The sequence below is a fragment of the Octopus bimaculoides genome, chromosome 2, assembly GCF_001194135.2.
Source record: "Octopus bimaculoides isolate UCB-OBI-ISO-001 chromosome 2, ASM119413v2, whole genome shotgun sequence".
In the NCBI taxonomy this organism is placed as follows: Eukaryota; Metazoa; Mollusca; class Cephalopoda; order Octopoda; family Octopodidae; genus Octopus; species Octopus bimaculoides.
This window is the reverse complement of record NC_068982.1, coordinates 41,781,114-41,788,283: the sequence shown is the minus strand read 5'-3', so window position 1 is coordinate 41,788,283 and position 7,170 is coordinate 41,781,114. Positions and strand designations below refer to the sequence as shown.

The following is a 7,170-nucleotide window of genomic DNA, read 5'->3' as shown; positions in this document are numbered from 1 at the left end:
TATATATATATATATATATATATATATACGCACATTCATGCAGGCATGTCATATACCGATTTTGCCCCTGTAGATACTACTACAGACATCCTGTCTCTGCAAGATTTTCATGTACATGCTTACATTTTTTAGCTTCCATAAATATAATAGTAAATTATCTAAAACATTACAATGTCAATATAGAGCACTATGCCTTGTCTTGCATTCAGCCCTGAACTCCTTGATCAAGTTAAAGGTGTGTTTGGGACACCTCAGACTTTGCAGAACCCATTCATCTCCAAGTCTAACCACAGCCAATTTCTTCCAAAAAAGAAAAAAAGAAAATATGAAGAAAAAAGGAAGAGTGACTCCTGTATAGGACTGTTATTATTTACTGATCCAGAAACAATAAAAGCTAAAGTTGATCTCAGTGGGATTTGAACTCAAAGCATAAGAGAGCTGAAACAACTACAGTAGTCTATCAAATGCGCTAATGATGCTACCAATTGGCCAGCTGCGTGTGAGTGAGTGAGTGAGTGAGTGGGTGAGTGGGTGAGTGAGTGAGTGAGTGAGTGAGTGAGTGAGTGAGTGAGTGAGTGTGAGAGAGAGAGAGAGAGAGAGAGAGAGAGAGAGAGAGAGAGAGAGAGAGAGTCAATAATCTTTATTACTGCAGTTCCATGTGGTCCTTTCCATGCTACATATGTACAACAAGCATATTTGCATCAATATTTCATCAGAGAACTCGCACCGATTAAAGAAGATAAGTTTGCGAGTAACAACCGATAATAACATTAAAAGGAAAATGAAAACAGACAAAATGAAAGTAGTATGAAGTGGAGGAAGGGGGTAAGAAAGACAAAAAAACAACAACAACAGGATGGAACAAGGATTAGGAAGATGAAAGAGTAAAGAAAAATGACTAGGTATAGAGTGCATTAGGAAGAGATAGAGTGAGCATGAGCATGTTCTAAGCTAAATGATTCAATAATGTAAGGTCCACAAATGCCTGTTATTATGTGCTTATTTAATGGGAGACTGAGGGGTGAGGAAATATAGTACAATGCCAATGGAGTGTTAGTTCAATACCTATGACTATGTTCCAAATCTGAAGTTGTATATGCATTAAATGTATTATCCCGTGAAATTGTTATGATAAAGTAGTTTATATAAAACCCTTGCTCTCTCTGTCTGTCTGTCTTTCTCCCTCTCTCTTTCTGTTCCATGCCTCCAGGAGTTGGCAATCATGGACCTTCATGCAAAAGATTATTTTTTTATTTGTTTCAGTCGTTTGACTGTGGCCATGCTAGAGCACTGCTTTTAATTCATAAGTTTTCTTACAAAAGATACACCAATGGGTTCCCAATGCTGTTTGCTGATTTATTATCCAGTTTACTCTGCTTGTCTCCTGCTCTCTAAAGGTTAGACAGGGCCTGTTTAACTTTTAGGCAGAGTGGCTGATACATGTAACATCAGGGTAAGTCTACATATCAGTGGCTTTGTGTGACACATGTCTAAAGTCTAGCTCTTCTTTGAATTCCATCTGCCTTAGCCATCAGACCATCTTCTGCTATTTGAACCATAACTGGAGCCTTGAACAGATACTACCACCATAAGCTTGAAAAAACCTGGGAATAATGTGACTAAGGGGTAACTCAATACTCTCAAACACCTGGGATCTCACCACAAAATGCAGTTCAATGTTTTTCTCAACCAGGGCAATAAGATCCTTAACTTTTTCAAAGAGTATTGGATGCATAGTATTTGTGGACAAGTGGAATGCTAGAACTCTAAGATGACCAGAACACCCCACTTCAACTTCATCCAGCTTCATCAATTTAGGCACAGTGTTTTAAGTATTGTAATTCAATTAGCACCTGAGTAGGGTAGAAGTAACAAAAAGTGCAGAGATCTCCCCCCCACACACAAACATTTACATTTGTATACATGCAGACACTCAACCCAATCCCCCATTCTCCTACTCACACCACATGTATATTGGGTATGTAAATATATAAAAGCATATAGGTAGTCCATGACACAATAGAAAAATCAGAGGGTCAAGAGGCAAACAGTCAAGGTTGAGAGTATATACACACACACACACACACACACACACACACACACCTAACCAAAACAGATATATGCACAGACATACACATACATACATGTATACCCCCCCCCACACACACACACAAGTGTATAGAGTATTGTTACTCAGTGCAAGGTATGCTTACTTGCCACTGCTATCATGCTGAACAGATGTTGTATTTTGGCAACTTCTGCACTCTAACAGAATACAAAGACCACTTTATTACATTGATGTTATTGGCAAAGACACCACAATTTGAAATTGAGGACTTACTTAAAGCTAATAGGAGACAGAGATTCTTGGCACGACATGGTGAAACGCATCTCAGTATAAATAGACAGATGCTATAAATTATATATAAGAATATGATGCAATAAATGAGTATAAATAAAGATAGATGTTATGAATATAAATAGAATAGATGCTAGAAAAATGAGTACAGAAACAGATTCTGTAAATGAGTATAAATAGAGACAGATACTATTAATGAGTATAAAGACAGATAAAATAAATGAGAAAAGAATAGAGATCATCATCATTGTCGTCATCACCATCATATAACGTCCCTTTATCCATACTGGCATGTGTTGAGTGGTTTGACAAGAACTGACAAGCCAAAGGATTGCACCAAACTTCAATTTTCTGCTTCACCATGGTTTCTTCAGCGGGATATCCCTCCTAATGCCAACCACTTTACAGTGAACTGGGTGCTTTTTTTTTTTTTTATAGCACCAGCACTAGTGAGGTTGCCAAGTACTCACAAGATAAAACCCTTCAAGTGAGCTGGGATATAATCAGGCACATGCCGTCAGTAATTACTCAGGTAATGGTATATAGTAATGAAATAATAAAAATAAGCGAAATACAGGCATGCAACTGTGTTGAAGGCAGATTTACTTCTGCCTTCATAGCCTGTAAAGAAAATGTAGGAGTGTACAGAGCATGTATACTAGCGTTACTATGCATAACTTAAATACAAAGATTGAAAGGCAGGGCAAATTATGCCTACCTAACCTACAAAAGAATCAAATATTTTGCATTTTATGCATAGAAATCAGAGTGACCTTCATAATTTTATTGAATTAGGTGCATATTTTGCCATAAAAGGAAAATGTTGCTATTGATCTATTTTATTCAATGTAGGCACTGCCTTAACGTAGTTCTCGGGGATATTCAGCGTGACACAGTGTGACAAGGCTGACCCTTTGAATTACAGGCACAACAGAAACAGAAAGTAAGAGTGAGAGAAAGTTGTGGTGAAAGAGTACAGCAGGGTTCGACACCATCCCCTGCCGGAGCCTCGTGGAACTTTAGGTGTTTTCACTCAATAAACATTCACAACGCCCAGTCTGGGAATCGAAACCGCGATCCTATGACCACGAGTCCGCTGCCCTAACCACTGGGCCATTGCACCTCCATGGTGTGACAGTGACACCTCCATGGTGTGACAGTGACCATAAGAAAAAACAAGGATAGTTGTTCTTAAAGAAAGAAAATACTTAGAATATTGGGCTTCACATTTTTGGTGAAGCAAGACTGAAACACACAGAGAATTTAATAGAGACAAAGTAATGGTATATAGTAATGAAATAATAATTATCATGATGATTATGATGATGGTGGTGGTAGTGGTGGCTGCAGGAACAACAAAGATGATGACTGTGGTACTGTGTGCAGTGATAATGATGATGAGTGTTGCAGGGTCTATTGTTGATGCTGCTGGCTCCTCTGAAGGTACAAGACTTTGAGAGCTTCCTCTATACTCCCTCACTGGGCCTGGTTCCAGCTGTTGATAAACTGGGCTGGCCTTATGAGGCTGACTCATAGAAAACGTATATCAAGCTGTGAAGGTATTTGTGTGCAATAAAAGAAGTGCACAGTGTTGTGCGTATGGGCCTACACAAAGTTAAAGTGGAATGCGTGAGTTTGAGATACATGGCACTGTGGTTATTTGGCCAAATGTCAGTCCTAATCAATGATGATCCAATCATTACTATTATATCTTTTTGTATATCTCGGATTTCATTGGCCATCCATCTTTAAGCTGGTTCAAGGAAAATTCAGCTGCTATTTCTATCAGGTTGATAAACTACATAGTGGGTTGTGACAATTTGAGTGTACTTGAATAATGTCTGTTCTATTTGTACTAATGTCTGACAGGAAAATATTGACTATTTTGTTGTGTGGAAGGTATATGAGGGTATTTTATAGCATTTATGAATTTATTGCCTGTAGGTTTTCTTTTAGTTGTTCTATTGATAGTTCTGATGTGGTAAGGCTGTTTGCTCTTGTAGTGTCAGTCACCATTTGTTGTTCATTGTCAGTGTAAAGTAGTCATTCTCAAACAGTACACTGCAAGAGGTATCTAGATGCACCATGGATTTTTAAAGAAACATTACTTAAGACTCTTGAAAAAACATGACTTACAATTTTGTTTTATACAAATCTTATATTAATTTTGCTTGTCATTACGTTACTTAGCCTGTCAGTAATGTTTCCACGTGATTACAGAAAAAGAGGGAGAAAGAAAAGAGGGAGAAAGAAAAGAGGAAGAGAGAAAAAGAGTGTGAGAGAAGTGTCCATGACGTGAGATAGAGGGAATGTAATCACATGATTAGTTGAAGGGAAAGAGAGAACAAGAGAAAGAAAAAGGGGAGAGAAAAAGATGAGGTGAAGAGTGAGGCAGAAAAAGTGAGAGAGAGAAAAAGAGGAAGAGAGAAAAGACAAAGAGAGAAGTGTCCATGGCATGTGGTAGGAGGAACATAATATTTATTACATGGTTAAAAAAGTTAGTTGAAAGGTAGTGATATAGAGGAGAATTAGGAATAAAATTTTAGCAGAGGGATGATGTTCTGATGGTGCGATTAAAGAAAGACAGAGAAAGAAAGAGGGAGGGAGAGAGAGAGAGAGAGATGATAGTTGTGGTGGTGGTGAGTGCACAGTGAAAAGTAATTTTTTTAAAAATTGAACTAAAATTTTTTATATCACCTATCACTTAACACATGCACATCCCAAACTTGCCATTCACTTTAGAAAGAAACCAGTTTCCCATTTGCCTGTCATATGCAATGACTATCAATAAATCATAAAGGCAGACATTTGTTAAAGTGAGGCTGTTCTTGCCTGAATCTGTATTCAGCCATAGTCAGCTATATGTTGCATTCTCAAGGGTTTGCAAATTATCTGATGTGAGACAAACAAGGGAAAAGAAGAGGGAGAACTTACACAAAGAACATAATCTGCAAAGAACTATTGGATTGAAAAGTGTACACAAATTGAAATGTGTATTGGTTCTGACCCATCGCCTAGGCTTATAAGTTACCAACGATGTAGTTTTCAGAGTAAGCTATGTTGCATTATATTTTTACGCCCATGAAATTGTGACCCCTATATTTTACATATAAGACAATTTCTTTTACTATAAAATTTTTGATTTCTAGATACGAAATTGTGACCATGTAAATTTTAAAATGTAATTTTTTTGTGTTTACAGGAAAAATGGAAAAATAACAATGAATATTTATTTTATGAGTGCTGTGTATTAAGTCAATAAAATTGTGCATAAAGTATATATATAAAGTGCATTAAGTAATCATCATGTTCCAATTTCCTTCACTTTTCAATGAATAGCAGATGAACGACTATCTTTTGATACAGACACAACACAGACTATGCTTTCAGGCTTTTTGAATAAGGTTTTCAAAAATAACCCAATAGGTTTACAATTAATTCCATGAAATATTTACAGGTCCGACTAGTATAATTAATAAAATGAAGTAAGCAATACTTTCTACATTGTTTTCTAAATTTTTAACTTTGAAACAATTTTTATTTAAGCTCTGCATGTGAAATGCATTTGTAATTTTTTCTACTTGATCCCTGGTATTCCACAAAGTCAAAAAGATTGAGAACCACAAGTCCAGAGTATGTATTGTGGGTTGTGTGATAGTTATTTAAGTTGTTAGGGCTGAAGACTAATATGTATGTTTAGTAAGAATATTCATTTATTCTATTAATTCTTTTACTTGTCTCTCTGAAGGCTGATCTCAAAATGCTGAACCTTACATGAAAGCAATCTCAAAATGCTGAATCTTACATGAAAGCAATCTCAAAATGCTGAACCTTATGAAGGAGGTGATAAAGAACTGAGATATGTGGTGCATTGCCGTACTTGAGAAGACCCACCCATCACAACAGAATTGAGATTCTAAAACCAAGGTGCAATGTAAAAAGCACTGGTGTGGGTGTTGGTGCCACATAAAAAGCACCCATTACACTGTGGAGTGGTTGGCATTAGAAAGGGTATCTAGCCATAGAAACCAAACTAAAACAGACTATGGAACCTGGTGTGGCCTCTGGTTTTACCAGTTCTTGTCAAGCCATCCAACCCATGACAGCATGGAAAATGGATGTTAAATGTTGATGATGATGATGATGATGGTGATGGTGATGTTTCAATCATTGGACTGCAGTTGTGATATGGTACTGCCTTGAAGGGTGTAGCTGAAGAAATCAGTGCCAGTACTTACTTTGCCCTTTTTCTTTTTTTAAGCTTAGTACTTATTTTATTGTCTCTCTTTTGCTGAACTGCTAAGTTACAGGAATGTAAATAAACCAACTCCAGTTGTCAAGCCATATGAGATAAATACAAGGGTGAATCAGAAAGTAACAATTTTTATTTGCATTATTTTTTGACTCAGCTTTGTATATACAAGTGTGTGTTAAAAAGTAATGCAGATAAAAGATGCATTACTTTCTGACTCCCCCTCATAAAATACAGGCACAAACACATACACACAAACACATAAATGACTAGCTTCTGCAGAGTATCTGCCTATCAAATTTCCTTATAAGGCTTGATCAGCTCTGGGCTATAGCAAGTGTTGTGAATTGAGACTGAACCCAAACCATATGGTTGTGAAGCAAACTTGTTCACCACACAATATTGCCTGCCCTTAAGTCCATTTTATTATGTATGAAATGTTATTGCTTCATATACAACTTATACTGATTTGGAATGTTACTATTCTGGATGGCTTATAGCAGTGATTCCCAAAGTGGGTGATACTGCCCTCTTGAGATCGGGGAAGGTGGGGGGGGGG

At 37.0% G+C, this 7,170-nt stretch overlaps 1 protein-coding gene across 1 annotated transcript in view; it reads right to left on the bottom strand.

Moving 5' to 3' along the window:
* Positions 1-7,170, bottom strand: part of LOC106880544 (putative uncharacterized protein DDB_G0282499) — an 88,556-nt gene that overhangs the window by 26,711 nt on the left and 54,675 nt on the right. The window lies entirely within an intron of this gene.